Raw genomic sequence first — 23677 nt, 5'->3', positions numbered from 1 at the left:
CCTCTCATACTGTAAATTAAAGAGCGCATGCTAAGACGTTATAAATACCCTGGAATACCCTTTATTTATAAATACCCTTTGGAGAGAAATTTTTTCGTACGAAAACATTCAAGCAGCTTGGGTTCTCCGCCGCGGTACTCCCGCTGACGATCGGCGTCGCGTAGCGTGCAGTGATGTCGCGGCGCTTCGTTCAGCGGAAGTACCGCGGTGGAGAACCCGCCCGTAGCGGAAGGGTTAAGAAAAGAATTAGAATCATATTCATTTTCATTCCATAATCCCAACACCGATCAATCATATAAAACCGAAGTCGAACGAAAATGTGTTTCTTCCTTCATTCATTCGTGTAATATAAATTTTATCATTTAGTTTTGTGATTAACATATTTGTCAAACTGGTAAAATGTATAGAGTATTAAATTGAAGTATCCTTGTTTGTCCTCGAACTCCAGAAAACCATGTAACATAAAACATATGTACCTCGAAATTCGAGAGGGACGTCTCGTTGGAAACACGCGGCGTTACGGGGACGTTTCCAACTCGCGTGGTCACAGTTTCGACTGGGTTCTAGCTTCGTTCTATCCTCTCCGCGTGCGAAAATGATCGAGCAAGAGATCCGCGAGAGATTACACGAGCGGATCGCATTTCGACGATTTCGAACGCGTCAAGTTGTCCGATCGAACGACAACTGGCGGCTACGACGACAGCGCCGTTCTTCTCAAGATCGATGGCGTTTCATCGGCACCACCTGGATCCTGTTTCGAGAGGTGTCGAGGCATCATTAACGGTCTATGGATTTATGCGCGGAGTGTTGTCGTTGTTGCGTGCGCGTCTGCCGATCGAGGGCTCCTGTTATCCTGTTGGACATCACGCTCGTGTACCTTGCCATTTAGTGCCTAATTTCGTACACTCGGCGCGACAACGAATATGTCCGACGACGTTGATTGCCCGACACCCCATTTACACCACGCACGATGTCCCGTGTTTTATGCGACTCCTGTTTCATTGACTGGCAAATCAGTGGCCTCGATGAGCCCGTAACATCAAAATTATCTATTTATCGACACGCTCAAAATCACTGGTTTCACGTTCTTGTTTCAAAATTGTTGAACCTGCGAATCCGGATTTTTATGCAAAATGAAAATCATCCGTGTTAAATGCAAGATGCAGGATTTATGTGGAGATAAAAATTTCGTTTCTTGATGGCAGTAATAATAATGTATAATGCAATAATGTATTTTTAAATTTGTTCAAATATTTTGAGACTGTTCTACTCATTTTGGCCCCAAATGCATAAAATTCTTATAAAATAGTACGTATCATTGATTTCAGTCTTTGGTAGGTTTAGCGTTGATTATGCCGATGACTCTTTCGAAGTGTCTCGCATTCTGCAAGATCACAAAAATGCAACAAAATAAGATTTCTATAGAAAACGAAGTAAAGGACCGTGCTAAATTAGGTAAAAATTATGAATAGTTTATTAGCTCTTGACTAACCATTGTTTACTTTGCAGTTTTTATAAAAAATTTGATCTAGCAAGATCTTCATATGATTTCTAATATAAATATAACGTAAATACAATATAGAATCATAAAAATAATATAACAAACAGATATTTCTTCTAGTATACTTTTCCATTTTTGTCAACACTAGAAGGGTTAATTTACTTTTCTTCTTCAGGAGATAAATCTGCTAGAACTTCGAAACATGACTAATATACAGAGTGTCCCAAAAATGACTCGCAATCGGGAATGGAAGTATGCTGAGATCATTTAAAGTAACTTCTTCCTTAGCGAAAATGCAATCCGTGGCTTCGTTTACGAGTTATTAACCTTTTAGGTACGGCTGAATTCTGCGCGAGGCTATTTCTCTGGACGGCAGAGTCTGATGTGTACTGTACAGAGTCTGAAACTGTATATACAGGGTGTCCCAAAAATGTCTCGCAATCCGAAAGTGACGGGTTCCTCATGTCATTTGGAGCAACTTTTTCCTTTACAAAAATTTTCTCCGAGGCACCGTTAACGAGTTATTAACGAAAAACAGTGACCAATGAGAGGTGAGATATGCTGGCGCAAATTGGCCGAGCCTATGAGCGAAACTGAGTTTCGACTGCTCGTTGGCTCGGTCGCCTCGCGCCAGCTAAGCTCGCGTGAGTCAACAGCGCCAGCGGTCGAGCGGTCGAATCCCAGCTCAGCTGGCGCGAGGCGGCCGAGTCATCGGCGCCAGCGGTCGAGGCGGCCGAGCCAACGGCGCCAGCGGTCGAGCGGTCGAATCCCAATTCCGCCGATTAGCTCGGCCACCTAGCGCTAGGCGAGCTCGCCTCTCATTGGTCAATGTTTTTCGTTAATAATTCGTTAACAAAGCCACGGGTTGCATTTTCGCTAAGGAAAAAGTTACTTCAAATAACCTCAGGTACCCCTATTTCCAGATTGTGAGATATATTTGGCACACCCTGTATATCATTTCGTAACAATGACAAGACTGGATTTATTCAAACTTCCAAACTGTTTGGATAAGAAGTTCATTAAGATGTCTCTCAGAGAAGAGAGTATATAATTTCAGTAACTCTAAAATAACGAATCAGAAACCAGCAATTTCGACTAATTTATAGTTCTGGTGTGAAAATAATGTTTTCATTGCGAATAAATCGAATGAAACGATTTCTACAGTCTCGTTCTATTTAATCCATTCAATCATGATTTGAAATTATTCCGAAGAAGAATAAGTACTCTTGCAAGGCAACATCAAGCCCACCGCGTCTTCAGCCGCGGTCTAGAAGTTCATTTGGCCTCGTCCGAAATCCCCGTAATGGAATATGAAGCTGTTACTATGTAAGGAATCCTTACGAGCAGGGAGAACCGCAGACGGCTCTGTAACCCTTGTATCGGGTTCCATTTCTCTCTGGAGCCGATTTTATGGCGGCGTAATGGGACTCCGTTTAAGTCTGCGTGGTCTTTTCTGCCGGGAGAAAAATGAATTTCGTTAATCTTTTAGGGAGCGCGGAAGAGCTTTATTACGCCGGCCCGGTGCAATTAGGTAGCCGGAGGTTTGCCGCTCGTTGTCTGCAGAACTGGAAACTCCATTTTCTAATTTTTCAGCCGCACTTTTATTTCCACCCAGCGCGGCACGGACAAATCCGGCATAGATTCCTCTGAAACGGGCCGAGCGAGACACCGTTCGGCGTTATTCACGGTGCGAATCAACTGTAACGATAATTGGATGGTAGGACCGACTTGGAATGATTTAACGGGATAATCGATCTCCGTTCTTGAGGCTCTAACGTCCTCTCTTTAATCCCAGATTTGCTGTTTTAATCGCTACGCTCTCGTAATCTCGACGGAATGTGATCCGGCTAATGGATAGACGGATATTTTGCAAATCTGCGCGGAAAGTCCCGAGGAAGCGAAAATTGCAGTTTAATTTCTTTAGCAGTGAGGAAGATCGACTATGATTTTTTAAATAGGTACGTTGAGAATCGTTGCAGGAGTAAAATGGAGAATTTCCTTTCCGCATAAATCTCGGCCGTTTAGCCGTCCTTCGGTGTTCATAAAAGCTTACCGAACCAACTAAAGAAATATATGCACATTTTTGGAAACTGCACCGTTATACGATGCTCCTGAGCTTATTTTTAAAGAAATTTATATCCAAAATTCAGCAAATTTGACTCAAATCAGGTGGCAATTAAAAAAAGTTATATTCATGGTTATAGCGAATTTATTGAACTGGTTAAAACTGACATCTTCGGAAGATGACTTTGCAATGTTTTCTCACTCTGACATAATTCGTCGGTAAATTTTATGTTGCACAGAAGCTGATACTTTATTATCGACTGAACGTTATTTGCTGAGGTAAAAAATGTAAGAAACGCGATTTTTGGTAATATATTGCAATTTTTGCACAAAATTTTGATTCATTGTCTATATGAAACTAGCACTTCTATCGTCTTTCAAAAAGATATACCATTTTAAAAGGTGTACTTTTATGTACTTTTCTAATCGTAATAATTTCTTAAAAGGAAAAGAGGACTCCGATCATGTTGTGTACCTAAATTTACTCGAACGCTTAAATATCGACGACAAGACAGCACAATTCTATTCCAATTCGAACAATAAACTCGACTGTGTCCATTACCTCATAAAATTGACAAGATTCGATTTATTGCGAGATTCCCAACAGTTTTTATTACAGTAGTTGCCGCAACAATATAATTTGTTCATTCAATTCCCATGAAGGGGAATTTATAATTTTTATAATCGTAAAATGCGAAACGGGTCAGAATAATATATAAAAAGTAATATATAAATAACATTCGTACTGAATAGATTATTACTAAAAATCTCTAACACGAGTAAATAACACGTTCGTCTAAGTATCTCGTATCGTTATAGGCAGCCGGACGCCAAATATTTCTGGAGTTCCTAAAATCGACAACGTTAGTCTTCTTTTTCGCGAAAGAACCGGTTCCGCGAATGGCAGGGAGCATTTCCGGTGGGTACGGATCGATAAGGTTCTACCCGGTTCTTTTTCCGGAGTCGGCGAGCTCTCAGATAAGATGTATGACGGCCGATACGTATCCGCGGGGCATGATTGATCGATGATTTAAATATTTGTAGATGCAGTGGCACAGGGAACGCTTGCTGGTGCGCTGGCTCCCGCTGCCAGGATGAATGATGCCCCGACGGGTTAGCCGAGCGGAGTCCTGGCGTTGCCATATGGTGCCAGCTTGTATTTCGTATAATAGGTACACATATTTAGCGAAATCTCCGCAACCTGTCCCTTTCCCTCTCTCTCTCTCTCTCTCTCTCTCTCTCTCTCTCTGTCTCTCTCTCTCTATTTCTCTCTCTCTCTCTCTCTCTCTCTCTGTCTATCTCTCTCTCTCTATTTCTCTCTCTCTCTCTCTATTTCTCTTTCTCTCTCTCTCTCTATTTCTCTGTCTCTCATTCTCTGTCTCTTTCTCTCTCTCTCTCTCTCTCTCTCTCTCTCTCTCTCTCTATTTCTCTGTCTCTCTTTCTCTTTCTCTCTTTCTCTCTCGCTCTCTCTTTCTCTCTCTCTCTCCCTCTCTCTCATTTGTCCTCTCGTTCTCAGCTGGGAGTTCCATTTGTAGCCAGGAACAACAAGCAGAATTTAGGACCTAGCCCAACGAAATTTGAACGACGCCGAACCGAGCACAATTTAGAGGCTTCGTAAATTTCGCGGGGCATCGGCAAACAGATATTCCAACGCGGTTCTCGGGGCGCTGAGTATGTACTGTCGAAAATTTATGGCTCCTCAGACGGAAGGTATTTAGTCCTCGTTTAGAGCGCAAACTCGCTTCGGATCTCTCCTGTTTACTATTTTCAGAGTTTACTTTGTTTATTCTGTTTCCGGTCACTTGGATTGCTGTAGGAAAACTTTAGTAGGGGTACACACAGAGAGAGAGAGAGAGAGAGAAATTAAAGCGAGAACAATAACTTTTGCTATTATCAAAGTTAAAAAGTATACTTTTATTTCGTTGCATTCGATCCTTTTTTTCTATAGATTTTTCTAGCATTTGTCTGCAGTTTTAAATATTTTCCGCGAGTTCTACCATAAACTTATCTCTCATAATTTCTTATTACCACGATTATGTTTTCAGTTAAAGAGCAAGACTGCTCCAGAAAGAACGGATTTGATCCAGAGGGAACTTAATTCGCATTCGACTTTTTAACTATTTCTACAAATTCTACTTCATCTTCACCGGTTAAAGTTTCTTTATCTTTAAATATGTTTTCGTACCCTCTTTCCGCCGCTCTAAGTATTTTCTTTCGGATTATGTAATAGACTTACAATTTCTTATCAGCTGTCAGCAATAATAATTATTTGTTCGTGTCCGAACGAATTTTTCTTCCTTGTAATTGAGAAGTTCTGCCAATGATTCTGCTAATTGAAACGTTCGCTTGTTCGTTTCATTTTATTTTATTTGGGTCACATTCGCAATTTTATTATGTACATCGCTAATTTATGAACCGATGAAACTCGAGTTGGAAACCAAAATGGGAAATTAATTTGCTGATTCGATCGTTTTCATACACTTTTCCCATAGTGTTCTAATTACTTTTGATTTAACTTTCGGTTCGGGTATCAACAAGTACTAAAATGGACCGAACGGTCAGGTTTGATTAAAATCAAACTTTTCACCGAACCAATTTCGTTCGCCTTTAATTAAACCCACGTAGAAATTTATAATCCCCAAAATCGCCGAGTAAACAGCTTAAAATCGTTCAATTCGGAGAGTGCGGTAACATTACTTTGAATTGCGGGATCGATCTACTGGGTGTTCCACAAATATCTGTGGAAACTAGATATTCTAACTAACCTTTTATCAAAGAGTTCTATCGAAACTTTTGTCTAACTCCGTTAACTTTATTCGTACAGAATATTAACTTTCGTAATTCATTCATTTCGAACAGATATTAAACTTCCAACGTCCAGCATCTCTCGATCAACGCCTAATCAAATTATTCTAATTTTCATCTTATTTTGCGCGAGAACAAAAACCAGAAACAGGGATATTTCACGCGTTCATCTTCCGCTGTACTTTTATCTCTCGCAATTACTTTTGCTGCAACTTTTTCACGAAGTAATTGCGAACTGTTCCATTACACGGTATTTTAGAATACAGAACGCTGTTCAAAATTACCTTTTCCCGCTGGTCTTCTCCCCGTTACAATGAAGTACAAACAACAGTTTCATTTGCTTATTAAAACATTCGCTGCCAGCATCACGCACGCGTGTGACGACCACGATTTCGTATTCCACGTGAAGATAATTAAATTAATTTAGTTCGAGCCATTGTTTAAATTGCAAAACGCACGGCATAATATTTAAAGCGTTCGCATTGAATAAAATAAATATGTCTACGAAGGCTATTAACGCAGGTAGAGAACTTGTTAAATTCCCTGTTCGTCTAATAAGCGTAGCATCTCGCTCGAACGTAAGCGCTTCCCTGTTTGAAACAATAGAATGTATTTTGCAACGTCCATCGTAGCACCGACATAAACGACATAAACCCTTAGTCTCGCCTCAGTCGCTATTATAACACGTTTGGAGAAAGCGTGCACGCGAAATGGATGGGACACCCAGTGTGCGAGACGATTTCATTGGGTCCTGCGACTCCGCGGCAGGAATTTCGGGCGTGGTTTTCGCGGAATTGATCAGAGAGAACGAACAGACGTCGACGAGTCGATAGACGCGCGGGCGGCCGCCTTTGAGGCGTATATACCTCACCGAATCGGGATAATTAATTTAATGCGTAAAACGAGCATTTCGATGGGAGAAGCATATGGTAAACGGCAACGCGTATCGACAACCCGCTTACAGTCAGTTAATTGCGCCCCCGCATAATTTGAGATCTTCGCTCCTGACTCTGTCTCCCTCTCACCCTCTTTATCACCGTCTCCCTTCAGCCCTCTTCCTCGCTCCCTCTCTCTCCCTCTTGCACTCGCCCGAGCACTGTGTACGTTGGTTCGCGTCAGCAATTGCAATTGGAGGGCGACTACCGGTCCGACGCTAGCTTCCAATTGGACTTCGATCGGCCCGTGTAACCTACTTGACCATTGGGCCCTGATTAAATAATTAAACGACGCGTATTTCGACCCATTGTTTTCCTTCTAACGCACGACCGACTCCTTCGGGCACGATACAGCGTAAGAGGAAATCGAGGACCATGCGTTAGCTCGTCTGGAAAAATAACGATGCCAGGTCGTGCGGACTTCTTCGAAGATAGCGGCATGGATTAGTAATTACGTTGGTTACTTTAATTTCTGAACGACGACATCTCTGCTGGAGCAACGTAACAGAATATAAGAAGCAGCAAGTTGAATATAGAATGTTCATTTTAAAGCGAGCGAACAGTTTCGTCTCGCCGAACAATTTCGCAGATCATTTCCCGAGAGTTAATTAGGTTTTGCCTGGGATCGGCGGAGACGGGCGGGCTAAAATGCTCGAATTTTTCATTTCGCGTTACTGTTCTTCGAATGCTGCGAATTTCTACCAAGCGGAAAATACATATTACGCGTTTCTACTTCCGGGCCTGTCAAAGAGCAAGTTCAACGGCGAATAATTACCAACTGCAAAATACGTTCCACTTAACTTTCGGCGGACGAACGATTAACGGGGAACAGGGTGACTAACAGCTGCGCGATATTTCCCACGACACTCTAATTTACCGCTGTGCGTAAAAGTTCCGACGCCGTGCGAGCATGAATCAATGAAGGTGAACCGAGCATTCGTGGCTGTTAAGTACAGGCTCGATATCAAATGTCTATTATACAGCTGGTGCGGAACTTCCTGCCCCGTGACCATTGTCGCGACTAGATTTCACAATAATTTTCAACATTTTATTTAATTCCATTAGGATTGTTATTCAAATTCGCTAGAAACTGCAGCAACGAGGAAAACGCGTGAGAATGAATACGATAATTTTCTATAATACGATGTATAATTTCATATAATATTTTATATAATATATTTTATATTTTATATATTTATATAAAATATATATGAATATATAAAAATTTATAGAAATATATTTTTATTTTTATATTTTTATATTTTATATCTCGTACGATAATTTAATATAATATCGTATAATGAAATACAAATTGTTACGTTCGTACTCCCATATTTCCCTCGTCGCTGCAATTTTTTCACGACAAAGTACTGTAGCGATTATTTAAAAGGAAGATTTAGAATCTCCGTGAAAGGAAGATACATGGTAAAATGAAAGCACAACGCGGGCAAAAATATGCAAATCCCCGGGCAAAGTACGCTTTCATGACCATGTTTTTTATTTTCTAATTACTTCGTTATAAATTCTTTGCTGGAAGAATAACCTTTATCGGAGCACAGTGCGTGTTCGCGTTTCATGTAAATTAAAAATTAATAAGCGAGATATTAAGGCTATATTACACATAATGATTGTACAGAGGTCGTGCACTCTTTTTCTTTCAACTTTCACAACTCGTTCTTACAAATTTTACTTGGCTCCGAACATTTTCCTTTTCTATTCGCCCTGCAAGTTGTTTCATGCGATGTTTTATCTTTTCATACGCGTCTTCATGTTTTTATACGTTCTACAATTTTTTCCTAATCTATACGATCGAATTCCAAAAACCACTATACCTTTTCGTAAGTCCAGTTTTTCCAAACTTTCGCGATTTTTTTTTTCTCAACGTCTATAATTTGTTTCGCAAGCCTTGCAATGTGTTTCTTAAATTCTATAGAATTGTTTGATTGGCAATTTCGTGTCGTTCTCAAAACTAGAACACAAAATTCACTATTTCCTCCACCAGAACCGCGAGAAAAGCTCGAAGAAACGAAAATTTCTGAAGCACTTATTAAAACATTTCATCTGTAGAAAATGTTTTCGTTTGCGGAACATAGGAAACATGTTCGACAAAAACATGTTTTCATAACAAGTGAAACGAATCCAGTCTGTTGAAAAAATGTGCTAAATATTATCTAAGATAATTGAAAAACATATGAATTCGATGAAAATATCATTCCATCTTTACCAATCGTAATAAATTGAAAATAATGTAACAATATCCATAAGTTCTTCCAAGATCTTTTTAATTTTGTCTCTGTCATATTCATGCTTGCCATAAATCCGTAAAATCCGTAAAATCCTACCCGAGTAAAATTGTTACCAGCTCTATCTTCCACACGCCATCTAACGCTTCCTGCAGCCTGGACTTTCTCTAATTGGCTATGTACGTAAATAACGTTCCTGCCCATTGAGCAACGAACGAAAGGTTCGTCGGCAAAGTAAGCTGTTGTTCAAGTAAACCACTGGAAATCAGCTTTTGTTCGCGGGAAGAAAAAGAGAAACGCGGAAAGGGTCGTCGGAAACCGGGCGGGATAATAAATTAAGACGATGTTTTGTAGACGCGGGGCATCGACGTCGGGTAGCAGCGAAGAACAATGTCCGAGCGGAGGCGTAATTAGCTCGGGAATTTATTGCTCGGAATGGTTCGTCTGTCGCGTCCCGTAGGAGAGGGCTTCGAGGAGGCGAGGACGAAGGGACAGAGCAAACAGAACGAGATAATTTATTCGATCGATGGCCCGCGACTGCGGCTGGGCATGGCCCTCGCGACAATAACGCTGCACGGATAGCGCATCGCATAGTATCGAGTCGCATCGAGTCGCATCGAGTCGCATCGGGTTTCATCCAACGTCGGATCAATTCTATGTGCGCCCTCGCCCTGGCGCTCTCTCCCTCTCTCGCTCTCCGTCTCTCCGTTTCTCTGTTCAAACATTTACGATTTTATGATTGAATTCGCACGGCGGATTCGTCCGAGGCGGCAGATCCTCGTTCGTTTGCGCGATCACGACTACCAAGCACCATCGCGAATACATTATCCAACGGCTGGATCAAATTTCGATCGATCTCTCTGCTTCCGTGCAAACGAAGTCTCAACAGATTGCTCGGCCGGCTATTGTATACGAATTACGGACCGTGTAACTTGCTCGATGGGTTTAAGAGATCCTCCGAGATCGACGATGTCCTCTGCTTGTTTTCCATCAAACGTTCGCGGACACCTGATCTTTCAATTTTCTTTGCCCCTTCCGACACTTCTCATGGACTGAGCGAGTTTTTATCAGATCCTGTCTTCTCCTTCTTAAACCTTTTCCACGCAAGTCCTAGAAATTCGTTGATAGAATTGTTCATTGTTTTCGGCACTTGTTACAGTAATGTTTCTCTAATTGACGCTCAGACTGTGCATGAAAGTGGACAATTTGGGAAGAGGAGATACGATTATACGAGTCTTGCAGCTCGTTTTTATAATTGTTGACAATTGGTAACCATAAAAACGAGTTGCAAGGCTCGAACAATGGTATCTCCTCTTCTCAAATTGTTCATTTTTGTGCACAATCTGAGCGTCAATTAGGGAAACATTATACTTGCGTGTATGGCGTTCATAGATCCTAAAATTATTGTCTTCAATTCGATTCGAGAATTGTTTCATTACTCTTACGATTTCTGTCCCAGATCGAGGGATTCTTTTATAGTTCGCATTATTTTCATGTCAGATTCAAAGATTGTTTCACAGCTGTCACAATTTTTGCCTCAGGTTTAAGAATTGTTTCATAGCTCCTACAATTTTTGTCTTACATTTAAGTATTGTTTCGTAGCTCCTACAAGTTTTACTTTACATTTAAATATTGTATCATTGCTCCTACAATTTTTGTCTTAGATTCAAGTATTCTTTTGCAATTCCTACGATTTATGTCAGAGATTCAGTGTTCGTTCTTCAGTCCCTTCAATTACAGCAATTTCTCCCAGAAACGTTTGGAGTCGGAATCGAAACACGCAGATCTGAGAATACTAAGTCGCGCTAAGACACGATTCTTCGGGTTTCGCGACGCGTTTTTATGGAAACTCGGCACAGTCGGCGAAAAAGGCAGCGGTCAGTACGCCGATATATATTAACACGAATATGTACATAGTAATGCTAGAATAAAAACGATGACTTAACTTTTTATATTCCTAATTTCATATACATGGAAATTTTTTTGATATATTGGTCAGATTCTTCCAATTAAAATTAGACCAAACACGACATGCTTTAGATCATATTTATTCATCATATTTTATTTGCGAAAAAAGCATTAGAAAAACCGATTCTTAACCACATATGAAATATTAAAGGCAACGTCAAAGAAAGTATGTACATGTGTCGATCGAAAGTATCAGTGAAGTTATGCTATATTCGGGCCTACGTTCGACTGATGCTTGACTCGTAGGCCAGATGTCGCGATTCGACGGTCACGTACCTAGTGCAATAAATCCTCTTCAATCGCCCCTTGACTTGTAAACAAAAAAATAACAACTTGAGAAGTGGGTATACGATTATTCGGGCCTCGTGGCTTGTTTTTGTAGTTGTCGATAATCGGCAGCTATAAAAACGAGCCGTGAGCTCGCATAATCGTATACCCACTTCTCAAGTTGTTAATTTTTTGTTTACAAGTTGAGGGGCGATTGAAGAGGATTTATTGTACTAGGTACGTGACCGTCGAATCGTGGCATCTGGCCTACGAGCGACGGTCGAATGAAAACATCTCGCTTACGAGTATCGGTCGAACGTAGGCCCGAATAGCATAACTTCACTGATGCTTTCGATCGACACATGTGCATACCTTCTTTGACGTTGCCTTTAATATTTCATATGTGGTTAAGAATCGGTTTTTCTAATGCTCCACAAGCTGAGCGATGATTGGGGGAAATTTACAGTACCTAATCTGACCTGAGTCTTACCTGACTCATACTCAAACAGCTATTTTGTGTTGTCTTCCGAGAATTCGCGTCGCGTGCCGAATCACACTCTTTGACCGACTTCGTCGACCCTTAGCACCGACGAAGCAATAAATTACAAAGGCATAGGACTAGCACAAGGAAATTCACAGCAACCCGAAATGTGGCATTTTCGGGAAAAATGACTGCACTATCTTACACGGATTGAAAAATAATTTGCCAGCTCCTGCAATCTTTCACATACATTTCGATTCTATTCGAAGATCTTACAATTCCCTTAATCTCTAACTAAAGAGAATATTAATTCTTCATATATTCCACAATCTTACCTCTGCAATCTTGAAAATATGTTTCTACTTGAGTTGTACGCTGTGGCTGCGTGCAAGAAAAATTGCAGCCCGAGGACAGAATAAACGATCAAGAACGAGAAACAAGGGAAAACTTGTACAACGATTAGAAAAGCCAGCCAGAATTTTGCGCGCTGCGTCGGGCGATGTCCTCGAGTCGAGCTCGCAAGAAATAAAAATACGAATCAGAGACTCTGTACTTTATATCCCGACTCGCATATCACTGTTCGCCGGGGGAATATTCTGAGCCACAAAGACCGGCGGCAGTCTTGTAATTACAATTACGACCCACTATTTGCTTCTCCTTGGAATTGCAATTTTTATGCGCGCCCAAGCCGCGAAACAAAGTTCTTCGCCGGCGTGTTCCGGTTTTCCACGGGGTTAACGGAGGGAAAATATGAATTCATACGTGTAATATGGGCAGGCGGGTCCGTAGTTTATTCATCGCAGACGGCGTAATTGCGGTAAAAATTAAACCGGCGAAGAGTTTCCTCGAAAGGAGATATTGTCGCGCGGCAAAATTCCAGCGAGAAGCCGGTAGTCACGCGAGATTACGCCGCTTCTGGCCGCGTGGGGGATGTAATTTGATTCCGGGGTGCGTATTTCTTTCCCTCCTGCTCTGGCAAGATCAGATGAGGGAGAGAGAGAGAGAGGAAGAGGGAGAGTGGAGAACGAGAAAGAGAGAGAGGTAAAATGGAGCGTGAGAGCGGGAGAGAGAGAGGGAGAGAAGGAGGGGGAAAGTGAAGAGCGAGAGAGAGAGGGAGAAAGAGAGGGAAAGTGGAAAGCGAGAGAGAGAGAGAGAGAGAGAGAGAGAGAAAGTGGAGAGCGAGAGAGAGAGAGAAAGTGGAGAGCGAGAGAGAGAGAGAGAAAGTGGAGAGCGAGAGAGAGAAAGACAGAGGGAGCTCGTCAACCCCGATTGCTGATAATCGTCGCGACACACGAGTTCCGCGAGCAATTTGTTGCGCGCGCGGTTCATTTGAAATTTAAACGGCGAATTTAAATGCAAATTATTCGGCCCGCCATATATCCTTTTTATATTTGCCGCGACGAAGCCGCTCAATCTCCGGCCGCGATAAACACTCGAATAACGTTAGCCATCTAGATCGCGTTTGAACCATAATTCCGCACGATAATTGCTCGTTGCGATCCTGCCCTTCTACGGAAAGATAAAGTAGGATGATCTCTTGTTACGAGCACGTTGTCGGGATAAGGGCCGTTTATGGAGGCGATCCGGAAGTTCGAAGAACTTTCGGACTGACGTACGAGTAAGATCCAATGATACACCGCTGTTTAAAAAAATAAACAAACGTCTCTTCGTTTTTGCTAGAAAATAATGTGCATCGATCGGTAGGACGATGTCGTTGGACCTCGGGAAAATACCTTTTTTCTGTCGTTAAACGCACCCTCGAAAATAGTGCGATTTTGTGCCGAGAAGCTTTTTTTAGTGCGACCATAAATTGCCAAGATAATTAAGTATTCCGGTTTAAGTGCCCCACCCTCTTTATTGCGAAATTTACAGCCTCGAATAAAGGTCCGTGAAAAACGAAGAGTTATTACACACGACGACGAATGTAAATAATATATGGCGATAAATAACAGCCATTTTTCATGTTTTATATGCACGATGGTGGAGGGTGGGTCTGTTAACGCAAAATACATGAACGAACAACACGAAGAATTCTTCGCGTAACATTTGAAATTGACACGTGCCGCATGAAGGTGTTACAAGATCGCAGATGTTAATCTGCGTGTATTTAAGACAGTCTCTCCAGTCTACTTTACGCCCCATTTGCTGAAAGAGTGTTCTTTCGTCTTAACGAGGATCTCATCATATAAAAGTGACTACCTAACGAGAATATGAAATACGGCAGCCCTTAATAAGATACCTTGAATCGGGAAAAATCTAATGGTTCATAAAATTTCCTCGTGCTTTCCAAGCCGAAGGGAAAAGAATAATAAAACGTCCCGCCTCGCAAAAATAATATGCGAGCGAAAAATATTTCCAATAAACCCATTTAAAAAGCAGCAACAGCAAATTTTTTGCCGTGGACCGTGAATATTTGTTAAATTTCCGAACGACCAAGAGCGTATCGAGAGGCAAGCTTTTTCTGAACATTTTTTTTTTTAGCCAACATTTCGCGCTACGTTTTGTATAAAACTCGGTCTCAAATTCTCTCGAACGCGTTTCCGTGAAACGGATCCGGTCAAATTAAAATTACTCACCGATATCGATGACGCCGGAACAGAAAATCCTCGTGGAAATCCAAATAATTCTCCAACGGAAGTTTCCTACTCGACGCACTCATCCAATCATCTGCAACAAAGAACGGGCTCTTTCAGCTCCAGCGACGAGACAAATGGAAATGGAAAGATGGTGTGACGAAAGGACACCGGAGAAACAAAGTACAATGTGCTCCGATGCGAGCACGGCAATTTACAGGTTCTATTTATCCACTTCCAACGAAGTACCATCGGTCACGAACGAACGCTTCAATATTTCCGGTTGCAGAGACCGCCGAGGATACTTGGGAAACCTATAATGGAAACTCCGCGGACTTTGTAAACAACCGAAGAAAGTAACGCGCGCGCGAATGAAGCCAAGAATATATTCTTCAATTATTACTAGACCGCGGACCTTTATGAAAGATGACAATTGTCGAAGACGGTTGTAAAAATGCAGAAAGTAAATATAAAAGTAAATTGTTTCTCCTACTAATTTTGGTAAATTGAAAGTGAACAATATTATTAAATTTCTTATATATCTTCATTTTTAATATCTTAGCTAATCATTTTTGTTATAAATGCGTAAAATCCGCAGTCTAATTATCACGTCATGATGAAGGAACGACCTTTGGTAATCATGTTCTCGAAAACTGCAGGACTTTCTCCAAAAGATATTTCTTAATTAAAATAGTTATTAATTTTTTAATTGAAAATTATTATTTTTAGATATACAAATAGATTTGTCTTGTAATCATTTATTTCAAAATGTTCTCTAATCCTCGAGTACACATAACCGGGACGGTAGTCCAGAACTGTCCGGAATAGAAAAAAGAAAATGGTTGTAGTAGAGACAAAGGTGAACCGCGACGGATAATTGCCCGTTCTAGTAACCAAAAGGAAAAGAAAAGAAGCGAAGCGACTCCGAAACTGTACGTTGTTTCTCGCCTTATCGGTCCTTTCCATTTTACTTACGTCTCTCAACAATTATTAATTGAAATTACGAACCTCGCAGATGACAGCAACCGAGTTTAATTCGCTTTTAATCGAAAGAATGACCGAGTTGATTAAACGTTACAATTAATTTTATATCGGTTTGTCATAATTTGCAAGAAAAGAACTCGCCGATTCACAGATCCGTTTGCTGCTTAAACGTATAATTGTTATACTTTACTGTATCAATTAACAATTTAATGACCAATGTCCGAGCAATAAATTCGATGGTAAAATATATTGCCAAGAAGAGATTAATTAACGAACGTGTTGAGAGCAGAGTTTATCGGTAATGATGTGACCCGACGCAGCTGGCGGAGGGGTTGTAATGATTATTACTCCTCGAGTGCACTAATATGGCCTCGAGACACTCTAATCTTGGAGTCTTGGGCAGCTGCGCGTCACTTGTTTGACACAATATTATAACTATGCCGCCATCGTGTTATTATTGCTTGGAATTGCATTAGTATTTTCTGGAGCACTTGTGGAAGTTCAGCGATTTTGTACGGAATCGCATAAAACACTTACATTTTGCAATATTTGCTTTCTGTTTCTCGAGTACAGCAAATTCTCCCCAATTGCCCTTCAGTTTATTAACAAAAGTGGACAATTTGGGAAGAGAAGATACGATTATTCGAGCCTCGCGCCTCGTTTTTATAGTTGTTGACAGTCGTCAATAATCGTATCTCCTCTTCCCAAATTCTCCATTTTTGTGTACAATCTGAGCGTCAATCAAGAAAAATTTACTGTATATACAAAACTATTTATTATACAGTGTGTCCCAAAATTATGGTGTTTCCGGGAAATGCGGGGTTCCTGAGACCATTTGAAGTAACTTTTTCCTTTATAAAAATGTTCCTCGAGGCATCGTTAACGAGTTATTAACGAAAAACGCCGACCAATGAGAGGCGAGCTCGGGTAGCGCGAGGCGGCGTAGCCAACGAGCGCGCGAAGCCCAGTTCCGTTCATTGGCTCGGCCGCCACGCGCCAGCTGATCTCGCCTCTCATTGGTCACTGTTTTTCGTTAATAACTCGCAAACGAAGCAGCGGATCGCATTTTCGCTGAGGAAAAAGTTACTTCGAATGACCTCATGAACCTCTCAGTTCCCGGAAATACAATAATTTTGAGACACTCTGTACAATCCAGTCAAGATTAATCTAGTACTGTTTCTAAAAAACTGTTCTATTTTTCGAAACCACATGTTCCTCTGATCAGTTCGGATAAATAACATAATTAACCTTCTAATGATCCCATGAAAATTTTGTACATACTGATTATCGTCGTCGTATTGCAAGACAATTGCAACTACGATGTTTCTTCAACTTCTTTGGAATTACTAGATTTCGTAACCTTCACCTACATACTTTAATATCTATAATAGTATATATTTAATGATATTATTGGAAAGATCCAAGTGTATCATTTTGCAGTCTCAAGAAACAGAGTGCGATTTCAGGATGGCACCTGATGATAACCCAACAATCGTAAACCTAACAAGCACTAAAACCATCCGTATATTTCGTCGCATAAAATTAACAAGACTATTCAGATTTTATATAACCTCTATATTCTCGTACAAAGAAGTTAAGTTGACTTCCATAGAAGTGTCTTGTCTCGCAAAAATGTCAGAACTGTATTTAGATATTTCCAGATTTTGACCGAACGAAACAAATTACCCCATTTCCCACAGAATCGGCCCGTCGACTTCAAAAATTTCAGAATAAGAATAGCGTAGATTCAGCGTGAAAAATTAAAATTCCAGAACGCTTCACCGAAATCTCGTATTTCCCTGTGCCGGACAGTTTTCTATTTTTCAAAAAGTCCCGGGCACGGTCAAAAAATCGATGGAAACGTATCCCTTGTTCCTCTGTCGGGCAGCGCATTCTGGCCCCCGAGGAAGGAGCAACGGATTCATCGGGGACCGCGTTAAGCCCGATCCCGTCGGCTCTCGACGTTCTGCAAACGCGCATAAAGGCTTGTCCCCGGTGTGCGTGAACGAAAGAGGCGGGCCTCGCATAGAAAAGGCGTACATATCCATGCCGGCCGGCACGGGGAACACGCGTAATCCCTTTTGTCTCTGCGGATGTTCCGCTGACGTTGCCTAGCCCCTCCGCTGCCTCCTCCCCCCGGAAGCTCGTACACGGGACTTTAAATGGTAATTTCGAGGGGGCCGAGCGGATGGCATCGTCGCGGGGACCTGTATAATTGAGCATGTCGGCTCTGAAACGGTCCGCGGCAGGATCATGGCCGCTGCTTTCTTAAATAATTGCCGGACGGGTGTCGCACGGTCTGCTGGACGACTTGATGGCTGCTCGGGGACACTATAATTTGATAAAGCATTTGTACACCACTGGTTTTAAATACTCCCTCATACCGAAACTAGCAGTAACTAATTTACCATTTTTATGTTTCGGGATAAATGTGTTGGTTTATGAAAGGGTTTGCTATACTGAAATTTATTTTTAATATCTAAGGACTGCTGACATGTTGACTGCCAGCTACTTGTCTCACAATTTGATACTAAAGCTAAGAGACCTTTTGCATTTTTAGGGATAATGTATGCAGTAAATTCTCTCCAATTGTCCGTCAGCTTGATAATGGACAATTTGGGAAGAGGAGATTATTCGGGCCTCGCGGCTCGTTTTTATAGTAGCCGATTGTCAACAACTCGAATAATCGTATCTCTTCTTCCCTAATTGTCCACTTTTGTTTACAAGCTGCTGGAAAATTGGGAAGGATTTACTATATACATTATTGTAAACATGGCGAAAGGTCCCTCAGCTTTAGTATTAAATTGCGAGACAAGTAGCATGGCACATGACATAGTAAACATGTCAGCAGTCCTTAGATATTCAAAATAAATTAAATACTTGCATTAAGATATTGATTCCATCGTTTCGTACGAATAAGTCTTTATAATATCAACCACTTTGAAATAGAATATATGAAACTGGTTATAGTGACCGGTTTGGCAAGTTTGATTAATAACCTTGCACAAATGCAGACGAAATTTTCTTTACCACTACTGCAAATTTCAGTGTTTATTCCGAAGATTCAAATGGGAAGATATAAAATACGGGGTGTCTTAAAAATGTCTCGCAATCCGAAAGTGGCGGGTTCCTCAGGTCATTTGAAGCAACTTCTTCCTTTACAAAAATTTTCTCCAAGGCACCATTACCGAGTTATTAACGAAAAACAGTGATCAATAAGAATCGAGTACGGTTGGCGCGAGGCGGCCCAGCCAACCAGCGCACGAATCCCAGTTCCGCTCATTGGCTCGGTCGCCTCGCGCCAGCTGAGCTAGGATTCGACCGCCTCGACCGCTGGCGCCGTTGGCTCGGCCGCCTCGCGCCAGCTGAGCTGGGATTCGACCGCTCTACCGCTGGCGCTGTTGGCTCGGCCGGCTCGCGCCAGCTGAGCTCGCCTCTCATTGGTCACTGTTTTTCGTTAATAACTCATTAACAGTGCCTCGGAGAAAATTTTTGTAAAGGAAGAAGTTGCTTCAAATGATCCGAGGAACCCGCCATTTCCGGATTGCGAGACATTTTTGGGACACCCTGTATATTCGAATCGAGGCATGTGGCCTTCGAATTGCCTTCGAATCGTGGCAAAAAATTAGAAATAAAAAAGTTAAGTCAACATTTTTATTCTAGCATTATTATGTATACATATTAATGTACACCGGCATGTTGCCCGCTGTCATTTTTCACCGGTAGCTCCAATTTCTACAAAAACGAACCGCGAGGCTCGAAGAATCGCGGCCTAATATTCTCAGATCTGCCGGTTTCAATTTCGACCTCCGAACATTTCTGGGAGAAATTACTGTCCTCTGTCGGGACAACGATGAAACAGCCATATGGCAGGCGAGGGATCATAGTGCAAGCAATCGAACCCGCATTTCTTGCAGACGCAAGCGAAATCGCGTTCTGCAGTGCACTCGGAGGGTCGAAGCGGGAAGATTAGCCTCTCGCTGACGTCCTCGTGCGTTCACGCATGAAACTCCTCTTTCTCCCGGATAGGGGAGCCGTCATTTCCCTGTAACAGTTGTTCCTTGACTCGTGACTCCCCTATTCGCTCCCTATTGACGCTCGATGACGAACGCTTCTTACGAGAACACCGAGTCTCACTCAGCTCGCTATCCCCCTAACCATCGAGAAAACGCTCTCATTGTCGGTAGCTACGAGCCCGCGAGCAGAGACCGACGGAAATATCTCGGAGATTCCATCGAGCTTTGTTTGCAGCAACTGGGAAATAAGTGGAGGGAGGGGTCGCGGAATTATCGGGGAAAATGGGACACCGGGTTTGGTGTAATTGGAACTGGACATTTGTGCATTCGGCGTAACGAGTGAACGCTTTCTTGGATAGTTTCATTTCCTTGTAAGACATTTTCCACTAGCCTCGTAATCAGACTCGTGGGTTTTTATGCAACATTAAAATCGCACGCATTTGTTGCAAGAACCGCAGTCACTTGGGAAATTGTCTATCTTTTAAATGATTTCAGTAGCTCGAAAGTAATTCATTTAAATCGCGACTGCTCATTTTTATCATAAATCCATAAAATCCTTAATTATAATAATATTAAAGTACTAGTAGTTCGTTATAAATTATTTTTATTTTACTCTCGAGGACCTTCGCAGGGTAGATTTCTACTTCACATGTAATATTTGTATTCGTGGCTCCGATTTTGTCATTCGGGTGAATAAACAAAATATATATTTAGGTATATAATAAATATTATATTATATTTAAATAAACAAAATATATGATTAGGTATATAATAAATATTATATTGTATTTAAATAAACAAAATATATAATTAGGTATATATAATAAACATTATATTATATTTGAATAAACAAAATATATAATTAGGTATATAATATAATGTTTATTATATAAACCTAATTATATATATTTTGTTTATTTAAATATAATATAATGTTTATTATATATACCTAATTATATATTTTGTTTATTAGGTATATAATAAGTATTATATTATATTTTATCGTGTTTTTTCGAAGATATATCAGTTGTTGGTTTTTCCTAAAACAATTATTTCTGAATATAAAACCTGCACAGATATTTGCAGTCTTCACACACACACAAATGGGGTAGAAATCTTCCCCGCAAGGGGGATATTTGCGGGTTAACTTCGGTGCGCGCGCGTTCGTTTCGGTCATTGAGATATGAAATTTTATTTTGTCGTTTCTTGGATCGTCTCTAGGCTCGATAACTATTGTCCACGAATACATTTTTATAGTGTTTATAAAAACTGAAATTGATCCCCGGAAAAATGAAAATTTCTAATAACAATGCTTGGATTGTTTTAGCGATTTTTTCAAGCTGCAAACGCATAAAGATATGAAGTCAATCGGATCGTCGAAGGGTACAGCAGCAGTTTCGAAAGTTTCCCAGAATTCTCCTGGCCGGCAGTTTCATTCCCTTTCGACTATTTGTGCGGAGAAGCGTCGTTCCTCGTGAAGAATTCATCGGCAAACATCATGAATTTTTGACAGGGAGAAGGCGCAACCGTGAACACCGCCAGTAAATCAGCAGAGTTTCGAAACAAAAGCTGCTTCGCGGCTCTCCCGCCGGCGAGTAGAATACCAAATAACCGAATGCTTGTAGCCGAATATTTCGCATCGTTTACGGCTTCTTCTTGTTTCCGCAACCAACTTGTTTCTGATGCGAGACCAGAATTTCAACGCTACTTTGCCACTCAACAACCGTAAACCGTATTAATGCATTACCGTCCGAAAGACTAAAAATAATCATTTTTGTAACTGCTCGTGAAATTCCGGGAAACTAAAAGTAGTAAAAAAAAACTTAATAAAAAGAACTTAATAGTCGGAACTTTTTCATTCTGATATTTTATATTATTTGCAGTTTTGTAAAGTGATACAACAGCCATAAAATCTGCCGGCTAAACGCAAAAAGTTTTCGCACAAACAAATCGAGCACATATTTTGTGCACGATTTTTTCAGAATATTATCATCCTGCAAAGTCCGTTGCAAATCGAGAATTTGTTTCGATACTTTCGGCAAACTATGAAACCGCAAAATCGTCTTGGACGCCACTCATAAGTGAACTGCGGATCTTTATGAAAAATAGAAATTATCTTGCATCAGGCGAGTAGGTTAGAATCATAGTGACGTGAGTCACATTTACGAAAATTGTTATTTGATCTACACGTGCCAAAATCTTGAAGAAACAAGTGGAATAAATTTTATTGCTAAGATTATTTAGAATTAAGTTAATTTACAGTAGCTTTATAATTTATTCCACTTGTTTTTGGTCAGTAAACAATAACAGTTCTTGTTTCTCACAATGCGGAAAATATGACTTATGCCACTATGATTCCAACCTAATCAATTGTAAGAAGCAGTAATCGGTTAGAAGTTTCCATCTTTCTCGAACGATCTTGATAACTTGAGAATAATATTAATAAATATTAATTAATATCAATATCATTGACATTCCCAGATTCCTTGAATCATCCTACAGTTCTGTGTTTCTTCTACTCATTTTCGTCATAAATGCATAAAATCAGAAGTTTACTCATAAGGTACAGAAAGAATACGGCTACGTAAATATAAATCATCTTCAAAACTCTTTCCTTAACCCGAGAAAGATAACCTACGTCGCAGAGGCGCCTGCGAAGACTGTTGATTTTTGTTAATTTTTCATAGAGGTCTAGTGATTTAAGTTTAAAATTACTTAAAATATAAAAAAATATAATATAAATGCATTTTATTTTTACAATAATGCCTTTACTTACTTTAAAATGACTAGATTAACTTAAATAAATATCCATTGTTAGTATAAAATTGACGCCTTAGAAAAGCATGCGCCTCTGAAGCGTATGGTTATCTTTTACGTACGTTGTCATATGGTTATCTTTCTAGGGTTAATAATTAATATGATAAAAAAGCATATTTGGAGTACACGCAAAAGCTCACACGCTCCAACAATCATTTTCCGTATTTTTATCAATAGATCGTTCTATGCTTTCTACTATAAGCGTCGCGAAACCGAGCAATCCCCCAAAATTTGCTCGGAACATGAAAAGATGCCGGAATACATAGCAAACAGTTTTTTCGTTCCAAGTCATCAGGTTCCGACGTGACGAAGTCCTAAAAATTACTCACTTTACCTAAATGTCGCAGAAAAATGTCAAGGAAACACAAGAGGGGAGGATCTCATCATAGTTACAAGGCGAGTCCTCGCAAGCGCCTCCACCGCGAACACCGTAAAACCCAACAGCAACCCCGAAAAATTCGCCCAGTACACTAAAAGATGCCGGAATACGTAGCAAAAAGTTGTTTCGTCCCAAGTCATCAGGTTCCGGCGCGACAAAATCCTAAAAACGACCCAGTTTCCCGGAACGTTGCAGAAAAATGTCAAAAGAAACGCAAGACGAAGGAATCTCATCATTGGTTATGTGACAAGTGCTCGCGATTGCTTCTTATCATAAACAACATGAAATCCGGCAGCCCCGGAACCTCCGACCGGCATACTGAAACACGTCGAAACACGTATAGCAAAGAGTCTTTTCGTTTCACGTTACCACCCTGCGACGCGGCAAAATCCTAAAAATACAATTTTTATCGATAAGTCGGTCAACGCGTTCTACCATAAACACCGTCGAGCCCGGCAGCCCGCAAAGAATCACCCGGAATATCAAGAGACGCCGGAACACGTAACAAGAAGTTTTTTCGTTCGAAGTCATCGGGTTCCGGCGTGGCTGAATCCGAAAAATGACCCAGTTTCCCTAAACGTCGCGGAAGAATGTCAAGGAAACGCGAGAGGAAAGGATCTCGTCGCTGGTACGCTAGCGAGTCC

General features: G+C 40.9%; 1 protein-coding gene across 2 annotated transcripts in view; it reads right to left on the bottom strand.

Annotated features, from left to right (window-relative positions):
• Positions 1 to 23677, bottom strand: part of LOC117222655 (uncharacterized) — a 437318-nt gene that overhangs the window by 298893 nt on the left and 114748 nt on the right. For both annotated transcript variants that reach the window (XM_033474470.2, XM_033474478.2), the window contains exon 2: positions 14841 to 14931. The gene's annotated coding sequence lies outside the window, so the exon portion shown is untranslated. The remainder of the gene's footprint in view (positions 1 to 14840; positions 14932 to 23677) is intronic.

This window comes from Megalopta genalis, chromosome 1, assembly GCF_051020955.1.
Source record: "Megalopta genalis isolate 19385.01 chromosome 1, iyMegGena1_principal, whole genome shotgun sequence".
NCBI classification, from domain to species: Eukaryota; Metazoa; Arthropoda; class Insecta; order Hymenoptera; family Halictidae; genus Megalopta; species Megalopta genalis.
Note: the sequence above shows the minus strand (reverse complement) of the source record. Positions and strands in the feature narration are given on the sequence as shown.